The sequence below is a fragment of the Oryctolagus cuniculus genome, chromosome X, assembly GCF_051225735.1.
Source record: "Oryctolagus cuniculus isolate XC-2025 breed Fujian yellow rabbit chromosome X, ASM5122573v1, whole genome shotgun sequence".
NCBI classification, from domain to species: Eukaryota; Metazoa; Chordata; class Mammalia; order Lagomorpha; family Leporidae; genus Oryctolagus; species Oryctolagus cuniculus.
The window spans coordinates 49,149,866-49,164,723 of NC_142888.1; positions in this window are offsets into that span (position 1 = coordinate 49,149,866).

Below are 14,858 nucleotides of genomic sequence, written 5' to 3' on the forward strand. Positions count from 1 at the left end.
CAGGCAGATCCCTTTCCTCCACCCAAAACTGGAGGCTGTGACCTGTGTGAGCAGCCTGACCTGGCATGCAGAGTATTGGGACCTGTTAGCAAGTGGCACTGTTAGCACATCCTAGCATATGACTGTGTGGTACCCTGCCCTAGTGACTGTGTCAGGAGTGGCAGAGAGGGGACAGTGACAGAAAGGGACAAGCTGGGAGGATTTCTCCGGGGCCCTGAGCTTGGGTACGGCAAACCTGCTCCAGAACATGTAGCTACTCTCTAGGGGTGCTTGCAGGGGGGATTGGGCAGGGCTCTCAAGTAGACTGGGACAGGCTGAGGCCCCAACAACTTAAATGGGAAAGATCTGCTTGGACTCCCAGAAGAACCAGGGGCAGGAGTGGAGGTGAAGCGAGTGTCACCTGGAGTCATTTTCCAGGTTCCTGATGGGGATTTGGAGAGGCCCTTGGTGGCGAATGTGCTTGGAGGGTGTTGGGAGTGTGGTTGGGGATGATGAGAGTTTGGCAAGAGATGGAAGAAGTATACAGGAGAGATGGGCAAGAGCCCAGGCTCAGGAAGCCAGAAGACTTGGAATGGGATCATGGATGGAGAGAGGCCAGGGGGAAGCGGGCAACAATAAAGGGAGAGGCCCCAGCCTGGACCAGCTCAGCAACTGAACGGCTGGGTGGAGGCCAGACTTTGGAGACCCAATCCCCCTTCCAGGCCTTCCTGGGCACAGCCGGGGCCTAGGCTTTGAGGTGAAGCACCAGGGGTGGGACCCAGGACAGCTCAGCTCTCGAGCCCCTTAGCAGCCCCTCCCGATTCACTGGCAATCTGTTTCTCTGTTTCTCTGCAAGATTGGTTTCTGCTTCAGCGAAGGGGGAGCATGGCCCCAGGGTTCTGAGTCCATCCCCCGTATGGGACAGGTTGCCGGCTCCCTGCCCCATTTGGCTGAGTCTCCTCTGCCCTCTCTGTCCCTTGGGCCCCTGCCTGGTGGACAAGGAAGTTTGGGGTTGGGAGGGAGCCTGGTCCTCCAAGGCTGGCCAGGGAAGCAGAGGGCTCCCGCTCCTTACAGGCCCAGACATCTGGGGTGGGGGCAGGGTGGGTCTGGGCAAGAACTCAGGCTCCATAGGAACCCGGAGAAAATCAAATAGAAATCCTGCCCAGGGAAATCTGCCATTGTCCAACACGCGCTTCCCTTTACTACATGTGGCAATGTGTGGTGCTGGTGGTTGTGCTTACTCAGACGGCAGCAGCTGCAGAGGGAGAGGCCCAGAAGAGGGGCAAGGAGACTGGACTGGGGTGGCAGGGGAGGGAGAAGGTGAAGGCAGTGTTGGCAGGGAAGGCCAAGGCCAAGGCCAAGGGAGGGGAAAGGGGTGAGGGACAGGCAGTTCTGTCCTGCAGAATGCAGGGTTGTGTGTGAAGGGATAGAAGGGGAGAGCCAGCACCTGCCAGGGGGTCAAGCTTGATTGGAGTGTATGTGGTGTATGAACTTGACTGGTGTATGTGAGAGACGCAAGACCAGGGAGGGAGGGCACGCGAGAGCAACCCTTTTTACTGTTGATGGATATTGTCTGTTCCCATAACTCAGCATGGGAAGTATTTTTTTTTCTACTGCCAGACTGGAGAGATGAAATTCTGGAAGGTCAGTCCCAAGGATAGAAGAGGGGTACCTGAATGAATCATCCGAGAAACCCTGGGGAAGTAGGTGGAATTCAGAACCTGAACTGGGACGGGCCTGATGAATCATTGAGCTGGAGACCTGTCAATCCTCTCAACTCTGCCAATGAACCGAGACCTGGAGGTGCCCCTCAGAGAAGACACTGGAAATCAGCTGTAACAGGGCAGGGGGGAGGAGGAAGGGGAGCGAGGTTTGAAGCCGAAAGAAACAGGGAGTCTGCTACTGCCCTGTGGAGGGGGCTGACCTGAGTCACAGAACTAGAAAGGCTCTGCTGATCATCTGATCCAACCACTTTATTTTCTACTCAAGGAACTAGAGCTCAGGGAAGGGAAGGTCACTCCGTGACCTTGGACAAAGGCTTCAGAAAAGAAGCTTCAGAGAGAGGCCTTCCAGACTACTAGAGAGAAGTGTCTCCCATATCAGCCCATACCATATCTGCAAATACCTAGCAAACATAGTGCCACTTCCCAGTCCGGTGGCCCTGGTGAAATCAATACTGATGCCATTTCAAAGTCCTTAATAGAGTATACTAGGCAACCTCCGCTGATGGCTCAGCATTTGACACAGGAAATGAAAACTGTGTGTATTTCAGGCCTAGAATAACAGCTGTCTGTCACAGACGGGTAGAACAACAGATGCTCCTCCACTTACAATGTGGTTATGTCCTGATAAACCCATGGCGAGCTGAAAATATCCGAAGTCAGAAGATGTACTGGCTACACCTAATCTATGGCATACTACTAGTCTGGAAAAAGATCAAAATGCAAAGTATGCTTCCTATTTTTTTAAAGATTTATTTATTTATTTGAAAGTCAGAGTTAGAGAAGGAGAGGCAGAGAGAAAGAGAGAAAGAGAAGGTCTTCTATCCACTGGTTTGCTCCCCAATTGGCCACAACTGCTGAAGCTGCACCCATCCGAAGCCAGGAACCAGGAGCTTCTTCCGGGTCTCCCATGTGGGTGCAGGGGCCCAAGCACTTGGGCCATCTTCTGCTGCTTTCCCAGGCCATAACAGAGAGCTGGATCGGAAGTGAAGCAGCCGGGACTTCAACCAGCACCCATATGGGATGCCGGCACTGCATGTGGTGGCTTTACCCACTACCCACAGCACCTGCCCCAGTATGCTTCCCATTGAATGCATGTCATGTTCACGCCGCCATCAAGTCAAAAAATCCTAAGGCACTGTTAAGTCAGCGCTCACGTAGTGTCTAATCATTTAGATGCCATTATCTAAGGCTCTTTTGAGTATAAACAGCAGAAGGAAGAGTGATCCTCAGGAAGGGAAAGAACCAGGACCGCTTGGAAAACCTGAATGGTAGAAGTTGGTGGCCCCTCCTGCTTATTGCGCTACTACTCATGAGATTCAGCTGCAATGGCTGGCTGCCGCACTTTGCGGATCCCCATGCCGGTTCGAAAACCCCTGGAGAGTGAAGTTGATGGGGCCATCCTGGAACATATTTTTTTTAAAAATCCTGGAACAGTAAGTGATAGAGATGGGATAGGGTCAGATTAACATGGGGCACATCTGACCACTAGATCTGTGAATCAGGCTATTCCCACTGAGTGCCATTTAAGATGCTTTCAGCAACAATTACTAGAGTATACACATCCAGAAGTGACTCTCGCTGTGAGGTGAATGTATTGTCTTGTCAATAAGATGACCAGGATAAGGGAGTCCTGGGATTTGTTATTTATGCATCGTCAAGGACTAAGTTTAGTTTCATGTATTGACAAACAAGAGCAAGGGACCGCTACCAGATACAGAGTCAGAAGAGGCTGCCACAGGTGTGTTGTGAGCAGATCACCACTGGAAGAGGTACCGGCCAGGTAGATTCCAGGAAAACCCAAGAGCCTGAGAGAAACAAGGTAGGGTAAAGGTTGGCTTTTTATAGACAAGGGCCACAGAGGCCTGCAAGGTGAGTTTTAGAAACTCCTTCTACTCCTGGCTCCTGGCTTCGGATCAGTGCAGCTCCAGATGTTGCAGCCATCCTGGGAGTGAACCAGTGGATGGAAGACCTCTCTCTGTGTCTGCCTCTGCCTCTCTGTAACTCTGCCTTTCAAATAAATAAATAAATAAATAAATCATTTTAAAAAATAATGAAAGAAACACCTTTTAGGTTCCCTGCAGTGCAAGACTTGCATTGTTGGGGGCTAGGTAAAGAGGTGCTTTTCTTACTCAAGGGACTAAGAATGAAGATGGTTCTCTTAGGAGACAGGAGAGCTCTAAGGAGGGACTGGTGTCTGACACCCATGATCCATCTCAGATGCCTGGATTTGAATCCTGGCTCTATTAAAACTTTATGTGTACCATGGGAGGCAGTAGGTGATGGTTCAAGTCGTTGGGTCCTTGCCACCCACATGGGAGACTTGGATGGGATTCCAGGCTCCTGGCTTCAGCCTGGCCCTAGCTATTGTGGGCATTTGGGAAGTGAACCAGCAGATGGAAAAAAATATCTCACTCTCATTCTCACTCTTGCTCTCTCCCTCTCTCACATATCTATATCTCTGCCTTTCAAATAACTCAGTGAATGATTTAAAAAAATTTTTATAGTTTCTTTCTTTAAAGATTTATTTATTTGAAAGCCAGGGTTAAACAGAGAGAGGAGAGGCAGAGAGAGAGAGAGGTCTTTCATCCGATGGTTCACTCCCAAGTTGGCTGCAACAGCTGGAGCTGTGCTGATCTGAAGCCAGGAGCTAGGAGCTTCTTCCGGATCTCCCACATGGGTGCAGCACTTGGGGCCATCTTCTACTACTTTCCCAGGCCAAAGCAGAGAGCTGGATCAGAAGTGGAGCAGCCGAGTCTTGAACTGGTGCCCATTTGGGTTGCCGGTGCTTCAGGCCAGGGAGTTAACCCGCTGCGCCACAGCACCGGCCCCAATAAATAATTTTTTTAGAAGAGGAAAAAGAAAAGCTCTTAGGACAAGTGTAGCATTTCCCAGGACCAGGACATAATCTGGCAATGTTCCCCACCTCCCCTTGCCCTCCTCCTGCTGCAAAACAGATTCTAGAAAGGACAGAGAATCCCACCAGCCCTCACGGTGGCACCAACCCAAACTTTCCAGGCAATGAGTCTGACTAGCATGGTTGAGCATCCAACTCAGACAGGACTGAGGCCAAGAAAAGGAATGGGGATTGAGTGCCCTGTAATCTGTGCCAGCCAAGTCCATCAGTGGAAAGATCTGAGATCCATTAGGGAAAAGAATCTGTCTTCTGTAAACTCACTTATTTCTAGAGCTTTCTAATTTTAAAAAAAAAGTTTGTGTTCTTCTCAGCTCCTGAGAAAAGTTCTTTTTGAAAATTCCCGTCTTGTTGATTCATGTGAAAGGCATTTGGCCACAGAAGGGTCAAACCAGTGAGGAAGATGATCAGACTCCCAGAGGGGAAGAATGAGGTAGTTATGATGCGCCCAATTGAAGTCTTGAGTCAAGAATATGGAGCTGAGTTAGAGAGAGATGTGGCACTTCTATGAGGTTCAAAGACTCCCTGAGAAGCTGGCTCTGTGGCATAGTGGGTAGTAACCACCTGCAGTGCTGGCATCCCCTATGGGCACTTGTTCGAGTCCCGGCTGCTCCACTTCCAATCCAGCTCTCTGCTATGGCCTGGGAAAGCAGTAGAAGATGGCCCAAGTCCTTGGGCCTCTGCGTCCATGTGGGAGACCCGGAGGAAGCTCTCAGCTCCTGGCTTCAGATCGGCACAGCTCCAGCCATTCGGCCAGTTGGGGAGTGAACCGTCGGATGGAAGGCCTTTCTCTCTCTCTCTCTCTCTCTCTCTCTCTCTCTCTCTCTCTCTGCCTCTGCCTCCCTATAACTCTGCCTTTCAAATAAGTAAATAAATCTTAAAAAAAAAAAGACTTCCTGAGCATACCTGTCTTAGAAAGACAATGGAAATGACCATGGTCTATAGTCAGGACACTATTTGAGAGTTTTGGCCATGGAGGCACAATGGAACTAATGGCCTCTCTCTCTCTCTCTCTCTCTCCCTCCCTCCCTCCCTCCCTCCCTCCCTCCTTCTCTCCGTCCCTCCCTCCATCTTCTCTCAAATTAAAAAAGGCCAAGGGGCAGGCACTGTGGTGCAGTGGGTTAAAGCCCTGGACTGCAGCGCCAGCATCCCATATGGGCAATGGTTCGAGTCCCGGCTGCTCCACTTCACATCCAGCTCTCTGTTGTGGCCTGGGAAATCAGTAGAAGATGGCCCAAGTCCTTGGGACCCTGCACCCACGTGGGAGACCTGGAAGAAGCTCCTGGCTCCTGGCTTCAGATCGGCACAGATCTGGCCGTTGCAGCCAATTGGGGAGTGAACCAGTGGATGGAAGACCTCTCTCTCTCTCTCTTTCTCTAATTCTGCCTTTCAAATAAATAAATAAACTTTTTTTTTTAAAAAAAAAAAAAGGCCGAGATCAATGCTATATTAAAGAAAAAAGTCATTTATCATGATAGCAGTAATATTTAGGATGATTTGGTTAGATGAAAGACTACTTTTTAAAAAAATTATGTACTTATTTGAAAAAGTGTCACAGAGAGGGGGTCCTCCATCCATTGGTTCGTTCCCTAAATGACTGCTATGGCTAGGGCTGAGTAAGTCTGAAACCAGGAGCCAGGAGCTTCCTCCGGGTCTCCCACATGGATGCAGGGGCCCAAGCTCTTGGACCATCTTCCACTGCTTATCCAGGCACATTAGCAGGGAGCTGGATGGGAAGTGGAGAACCCCGCACCTATATAGGGTGCCAGTGTCACAGGCAGCTGCTTCCACCTGCTACGTCACAACACCATCCCCAAGGAACTATTACTTTTGAACCTTAATTGGAGCAGTGACAATGGGGCTGAAGAGTAAGAGATGGAGTGGAGACTTACTAAGAAAACAGAAACTTTAGGATTTAGCAATGAATTGGATGTGGGTCATAAAGAAAGAGGAGGCATCTAGTATTTGGTGTTTGGGCAACTGGGTAAATTATTGTAACACACCCAGGGAAAGGCAACACAGGAGGAAGAGGAAACATGGTACTGGGCAGGGAGTTGATGGTGAATTCTCTTTCAAACTCTGGCTAAAGAGTCTGGGAGATGGCCCAAGTCAAAATATTCGCAGGCAGCTCTGAAGGGAATTTGAGCTACTAATGGGAATTTAGAAAATGTGGTGTAGCAGGTAAAGCCGCTGCCCGCAGTGCCGGCATCCCATATGGGCACCGGTTCGAGGCCCAGCTCTCTGCTATGGCCTGGGAAAGCAGTGGAAGATGGCCCAAGTTCTTGGGCCCCCGAAACCTTGTGGGAGACCCAGGGGAAGCTCCCGGCTCCTGGCTTCGGATCAGTGCAGCTCTGGCCGTTGTGGCCAACTGGGGGATGAACCAGTGGATGGAAGACCTCTCTCTCTCTCTCTCTCTCTCTCTCTCTGGCTCTCCTTCTCTCTCTGTGTAACTCTGACTTTCAAATAAAATAAATAAATCTTTAAAAAAAATAAGAAGAAGCAAAGAGGAACAGCAACATTTAAAAGGTAAACAGATGCACTTTGGAAGACGGTCTCACAGTTCTTCCAAAGGTTACACATAGAGTTAATGTTTGATTCAGCAGTTCTGCTCCTAAGTATATACACTCAAGATAAATGAAAACACAGGCCTACACAAAAACTTGCACATGAGTGTCTATAAGAACACTTCATGACACCCCAAAACCAGAAATAACCCGTATGTCCAGCAATGGATGAATGGAAAAAATAATGGTATATCCATACAATGGAATATTATTCAGCCCCAAAAAAAGAATGGAATGCTTACACATAGTACAATATGAATGAATCTTGTAAAATTACACTAAGTGAAAGAAGCCAGACACAAAAAGCCGCATCAAGGTTCTCAGTTCTGTGCTGAGATGGCCACCTTGCCTCGGAGGTGCACTCCCTTCACTAAGCTTCAGCGGCACGCTTACTGCTACTCTCTGTCTCTCTGATGAAATTCTTTACTTGTGCAAAGACAAAGACCTCTGATGCAGCCATCTGTGGTAACAGTAACAGCCCTGAAGTAAGGCTAGACATGTCAAGGGTCTCCCTCACAAATATTTACAAGATAACTCAAGATATTTTACTCTCATGGGGTCAGTATTGTGGCATAGCAGCGAAAGCTGAAGCCTGAGATGCCAGCATCCTATATGGGTGCCGTTCCATGTCCCAGATTCTCCACTCTAACCTAGCTCCCTGCTAATGCACCTTGGAAAGTACTGGAAGATGGCTCAAGTGCTTAGATCCCTTGCACCCATGTGGGAGACCCAGAAGAAGCTCTTGGCTCCTGGCTTTGGTCTGGCCCAGCCCTGACTGTTGTGGCCATTTGGGGGAGTGTACCAGTAGGTAGAAGATTTCTCTCTCTCCCTCTTCCTCCCCCACCCCCAAATCTGCCTTTCAAAAAAATAACTATTTTTAAAGTATTTTATTCTCAGGGTGGACGTTGGACACAGTGGTTAAGATGCACTTGGGATGCTCTCATCCCAAATCAGAGTGCCTGGTTTGAGTCCCAGTTATTTGGCTTCTGATTCAGAGTCCCACTAATGACAGACAGCTTCCTGCTAATGCCTCTAGTATTTGGGTACCTGAAACCCAAGTACTTGAGACAGGAGACCTAGATTACATTCCTAGCTCCTGACTTCATCCTGGCCCTGCCCTGGCTGTTGCAGGCATTTGGGGAGTGAACCAGTGGACAGACTATTTCTCTGTCTATGTCTGTCTGTCTGACTGTCTCTCTGTCTCTCTGCCTTTCAAATAAAAGGAAAAAGGGAAAAGAAAGCATGTTATTCTCTTGCAACCCAGAAACAATGTTAGAATGAAAGTCCAAAGGTCTGGTCTCTGAGCAGGAATTCTCTCTTTAATTAAGCATTTATTTTCTCCGAACCTCAGTCTCTTCATCTGTACAATGGGAATTAACTCTACTATATTTAATGTTAATAATTAATGATGAGTGTGAATGTTAAGGACTAGGTGAAGATTAAACAAAACCATGTCTGAGGAAGAAAAAGCCATATGAAGTTTAATTCTATTTATAGGAAGTGACTGGTCTTAGTACTAGGCTGAGCTCAGGCTCACGTCTGATTCTTCTGTTCGTGTGCCCTGATGCCTGGACTGAATGAATGGTCAGATGAATGGAGGACTGAATGCAAAGAGATGTATTGAACATGATGGATGGTTTAGGAAAGCATCCAAAGAAAGAAAAAGGCCCTGTGTGTGAGGATGCTTATTGTAGCATTATCTATCATAGTGAAAAATTGGAAATACTTAAGTAAATGATGGTGCATCCACCCAATGGAATATTATATGGCCATTAAAATGATAATTATGAAGACACTGTAGCAATATAGCAAATGATTATACTACTATGCAACACAAGTAGAATATGAAATTGCCTCTATGCTATGATTACAAGTGTGTAAAAATGATCTATGCCTATGGCCAAGCCCTGGAGAGGGAGCATACAAAATGAAAACAGATGACTCACTGCAGTGGCAGCACTGTCAGTGCATTAGGTTTCCTTTTCTTTGTATTTGTGTTGATGCTTTTTATGCCATTACAAAGCAAAGAGTAATGTTGATAAGTGGGAAACAAAGTGAACCATGACCTTGAAAATTGGACAGAGGATGTGGGTGTTATGGCACAGTGAGTTCATCTGCCACTTTGGAAATGCACATGCCCTACCAGAGTGCAAGTTGGAATCCCAGCTGCTCTGCTTCTGATCCTGCTCTCTGCTAATGCACCTGGAAAAGCAACAGAAGATGGTCCAAGGGCTTGGGTCTCTGCCGCCCATGTGGGAGACCCGGATGGAGTTTCAGGCTCCTGGCTTTAGCCTGGCCCAGCCCTGGCTGTTGTGGGTATTCGGGGAGTGAACCAGGATGGAAGACATCTCTCTCTTTCTCTCTTTGCCTTTCAAGTAAATGGGGGAAAAAAGAGAGTAAACTGGACAGAGAATGTTGGTGCTAGAGATGACAATCCCACAAAATGGCCTTGCTGAGGTAAAAGAAGGTTTAGGCTGGGGGTGTTGGCACGGGAAAGAAGCAGTGAGTTTGGGAGATGTATGTAGCTATCGTCTGTGTGCTCCTGCTTCTGCCAATCTATGACCTCAGCAAGTTACATCTGTGCTGTAATTGAGAGTGCAAAGACTTTGAAATCAGAAGACCAAGTTTCTACTACTTACTGTATATATTGGTCAGCTTTCTGTTACTACAACCAAATACCAGAGAAAACTAACTTATAAAGAGAAAAGAGGGCCGGTACTGTGGCGTAGCCGGTGTAACCACTGCCTGCAGTGCCGGCATCCCATATGGGCACTGGTTCAAGTCCTGGCTGCTCCACTTCCGATGCAGCTCTCTGCTGTGGCCTGGGAAAGCAGCACAGGATGGCCCAGATCCTTGGGCCCTTGCTCTCACTTGGAAACCCTGAGGAAGCTCCTGGCTCCTGGCTTCAGATCAGTGCAGCTCTGGCCCAGCTCCGGCCATTGCAGCCAATTGGGGAGTGAGCCATCGGATGGAAGACCTCTCTCTGCCTCCCCCTCTGTAACTCTGCCTTTCAAGTAAATAAATAAATAAATCTTAGAGAGAGATAGGGATAGAGATAGAGATAAAGAGAGAGAGAGAGTGAAGAGTTATTTTGGCTCATGGTTTTAAAGGTTCACAGTCCAAGTTTGGGTGGATCCCATCAGTTCAGCTGTCTGATATGGCTGGATGATAATGGCACAGCATGTGCAGAACCAAGATCACATGATGAGCCAGGAAGCAGAGCCAATGGTTGGGCCTGACTCAGACTTTATAACCATTCCTCTTGTGAGAGTTACTTTCCAAAGCCATGCCACAGTGCCCTAAGGTTTGCCCACTAGGCCCACCTCCTAAGCACCATACTTGGATTACATTTCCACACACTCAGCACCATTCAACTATGACTTTGGGATTTAAACATCCACATGAGTTCATGGATTATATCCTTGTTAAACCATTGGTCATCTGTGTGATCTTTTGGACAAATTTATTACCTTGTCTGCATCTCAGCGTGATAATCTGTTAGGGCTAACAATTATTACCTCAGAGTGCTTGTGAAGATTAGAGATTGTGAATGAGACCTCTTTGTAAATGACAAAGCTTGTAGAACTAGGGAGAGTTATTAGTATTGTTATCACCATCATTACATTTATTTTTATGTCCCCCAACATAGCCTGAAACTCCATCCATGAAATAGTTATTTCAATAACAAATAAACACCTCTGGAAGAATTCAAAGAAAGTCCTATCAGTCATTCAAGAGTCAGTATAGCCTAGTCCAATGGTCCTCAACTCTGGCTGGTATTAGAATCATTTAGGGGTTTTCTTTTAAAAATTTATTAACCAGCTCTCACTTTTAATCAATAAAAGCAGACTCTCTGGAGCTCCCAATTTGCAACTGGGCTTCATATCCAGTAACAAAAGGGGCCCAGAAACCAACCAGCTCTGGCTTCAAATTCTAGATCAAATTTTGTCACCTCCATTGACTAAGTATGCGACCTTGGAGTATACTTATATAGTATCACAAAGTCTCATTTCTCTTCGAGATGGAAGTAACCATGGTACCTACATCACAGGGTTGAGGTAAGGATTAAATAAGTTACTATGTGTAGACTACTTTAGCACAATGCCTGGTGCACAGCAAGCACTGTGAGGTATTAGCTATTTTGGCATTGACAGACTCTGTTGCAGTCCCAGCCTGAGGGGGATATCCTGACATCAGTGGGCAAAACACAAGGTGTGGAATGGAGTCTGCCTTATTGCCACTCTTGCTTGGACTCTCCAATTATGGTCTCCCAGTAATTGGCTTCTTTTCTCAAATATTTTAACACCTTGGGCTTGGGGTCCTTGACACAGGACTTTCACAGCTGGCCCTCACTGAAAACTGATTTTCTGTTAGTATAGCACAGGCTCATTGTTGTCTTTATCAATATCCAGGCCTACCATGTACTGTACACCAGTCTCCATTGCTGCTAGAACCTTGGCTCCAAGACCTGTCAATTGGGCCAGACCTTACCTAGCCACTTTCACTTCAGTCACTTCAGACTTGTCCAATTAAGTCCTACCCAACACAAACCTTGCTTCGGAAGCATTTCTGAAAAGAAAACCACCCAAATTTTCAGTCCCTGTCTTTCTGGAACAAGAGACAAAAATAAACAAGTGATCTGAGATTTCTTACCTAATGGGAGGTGAAAAGGGAGAGAAGGAGGCCAGGCATTTGTCTTCATGGACTATCACCTATGTTGGTGACAGCACCTGCAAAAGCTAATACCTGACTGTGTCTCAGACCCTGAATAGTATTCGTTTCACAAAGCTGCCATAACAAGGTACCACAACTTGGGTGGCTTAACCCAACAGAACTTTATTCTTTCACAGCCAGAAGTCTGCCATCACTATCACTGGATGAAACCAAGGTGTCAGCTGGGCCGTGCTCCCTCCAAAGGCTCTAAGGGAGACACTGCTTCTGGTATCTTCCAGCTTCCAGTGGCTTGTGGTCACATTACTCCCTCTGTTTGTCTCCATGGTCGCATGGCCTCGTCTTTTCTATGTGTCAAATCTTCCGCTCTCTTATAAGGACACTTGTCATTGTATTTAGGGTCCAGGTAGACTATTCTATGTAAGTTCTCCATCTCAAGATCCTTAATTTGGATCACATCAGCAATGTCCTTTTTCTGGCATACAAAATAGCATTTCCAGGTGCAGAGGATTCTGACAGGGATAACTTTTCAGGGACCATTTTTTTCAGCCCAACACACACCCCAAGGTGTTTGCTCCTTTGGTTCCCACTGGGCCCTTTGCCTTGTCTTTTGGCACCTGAGAAATGAGGCCATTCAAGCTCCCTGGCTTTCATCTGTTCCCTTCTGTCTATGTTTATGGTCTGTTCGCTGTCTGTCATTCCTTTGAATGGCTGTGGCAGGGCCCTAAGCACCCAGTGGCCTGAGAGTTTTAGCATTCTTCAGAGAGATTCCCTATCTTTGTAGACTTGGGCCTCCCTGGGGGCAGACCTTGGAGAGGCTGAGTGGTCTGTTTCTCTGGAGATACTGATGGTTCCTGGCCTGGCGCTAATTGCCCCAGCTTGAGTCCCATGCCCTATCTTTCCTATTCAGCTGCTTCCTGTTAGGATCCACTGCTTAGGTATGCTTAGGTATAGCCCACTCTGTGCGATGCACTAAGGCTACTGTGCTGCAAGCAAAAAAATATGGGAGCATGAGGGTAATACCTGAGGAGACAGAAAAGCATGATTCCAAGTCAGCAAACTGACTTGGGCTCTGAGTGCAATGACAAGTGTCCTTATAAGAGAGCAGGAGATTTGGCACATGGAGAAGACAGCATACTGTGATTCCCAAATCCTAAGATACTATGAGCCCTCAGAGGAGAGGGCCCTGACCAGGCCGGGAGCTGTGCATGGGTGCTCAGGAATGCTTAAACAGCTTCTGCTAGAATGGCTGCCTCCCTTGTCTTAATTGCCCCCACCCAAAGATGTCACAGGGCATAGAAGGGGGTATAGTACTTCATGCACGTGGATCAGAGTCCTGACATTCTCATTTGCTTGTCACATGACTTTGCCAGGTTCCTTCACCTTCCGAGCCTCAGTTTCCTCTTCTGCTGAAATCTGGGGGGGAGGGGGATCTATAGTCCTATGAGTAAGTCGATGGAAGACTCAGTGAATAGTCTATGAGAAGGGCCTTATAAAATATGAGACACCATAACCTACTCTAGTTGTTATTCTTAGCTCACCACTCCATTCTTTCCCTACTTGCCCACTCTCCAGCTTCCTGCAGGCTATTTCATGCTAATCTTTTGTTTTAGCTAATTCAATCCTGATTCCTTCATTGTTTCCTGACTCATTTCTTGCTTTACACACACCAGGGAACAATTTGTTTCTCACCTATTGTTCTGCTTCCAGTCATCTCTTGCCAGTTATACATTAACATTTGCAAACAACCGCATTTATAGAGAAGCATTGCTTCCAATGGTTTTTTTTTTAAATCAACTTTCCAAATTTACGCCCAGTCTAGACAAAGCTTCTCTATAGAGTTCCAACCATTCATGTGGTTGACAGATATACCACGATATTTCAAAAAGTTCATGGAAAATGAGATTAAAAGGAAAGTTTAGGGGCCATCATTGTGGCATTGCAGGATAAGCCACCACCTGCAATGCTGGCATCCCCTATGGGTGCCAGTTCATGTCCTGGCTGTTCCACTTCTGATTCAGGTCTTTGCTAATACACCTGGAAAAGCAGCAGAGAGTGGCTCAAGTTACTATGGTCCCTACCACCCACATGGGAGACCTGGATGGAGTTCTAGGCTCCTGATTTCAGGGTGGCCCATGCTGGCCATTGCAGCCATTTGGGGAGTGAACCAGGGAATGGAAGAACTCTCTCTGTCTCTTTATCTCTATCTGTAATTCTGCTTTCAAGTACATAAAAAAATAAAATATAAACTTTTAAAAAACTACTCCTAGGGGGGAAAAAGGTAAGTTTAAGGGCAGGCATTTAGCCTAGCAGTTAAGATGCCAGTTAAAACATCTGTACCCTATGTCAGAGTACTTGGGGTTGATACCTGTCTCTAGCCCCTGATTCCAGCTTCCTGCTAATGCAGACCCTGGGAGGTAGCGGCGATGGCTCAAGTCATTGGATTCCTGCCACTCATGTGAGAGATCTGAATTGAGCTGCCAGCACCTAGTTTCAGCCTGGCCCAGTCCGGATCACTGTGGGCATCTGAGGAGTAAAATCAGTGGATGTCAACACTTTCTCTGTCTCTCTGCCTCTCAAATAAATGAACACATACTCTTTAAAAAATTCGTGCTTTTTATAATATGTATCTTCCATGAATTTTCTTCAAGGCCTCTTGTATACAGAGCACTTCCTATGTAGTAGGTCTTGCTTTAAGCACTCGGTATTCAAGGAGAGGTCACCAGTTAGTAGAAGAGTTGGATAAGTAACCAACGATTTGAGTGTAGTGCGAAGGGACTGTTGGAAAACAGCTCAGAGTTTGTGGAGGTGAAGGAAGGGGCTCTGGACTCGGACTGGGAGGGGGGGTGGTGGCCAAAGTCAGGAAAGGCCTCACAGAGGGATTATATCTAAGCCATGCTAAGGGAGGAGTCGAAGTTAGGTGAGACTGAGGGAAAGTTCTCCAAGCAGAGGGCATGACACCCATTCTGGAGGAACTGAAAGCAGTTTAGTATGGCAGGAACATGGAGT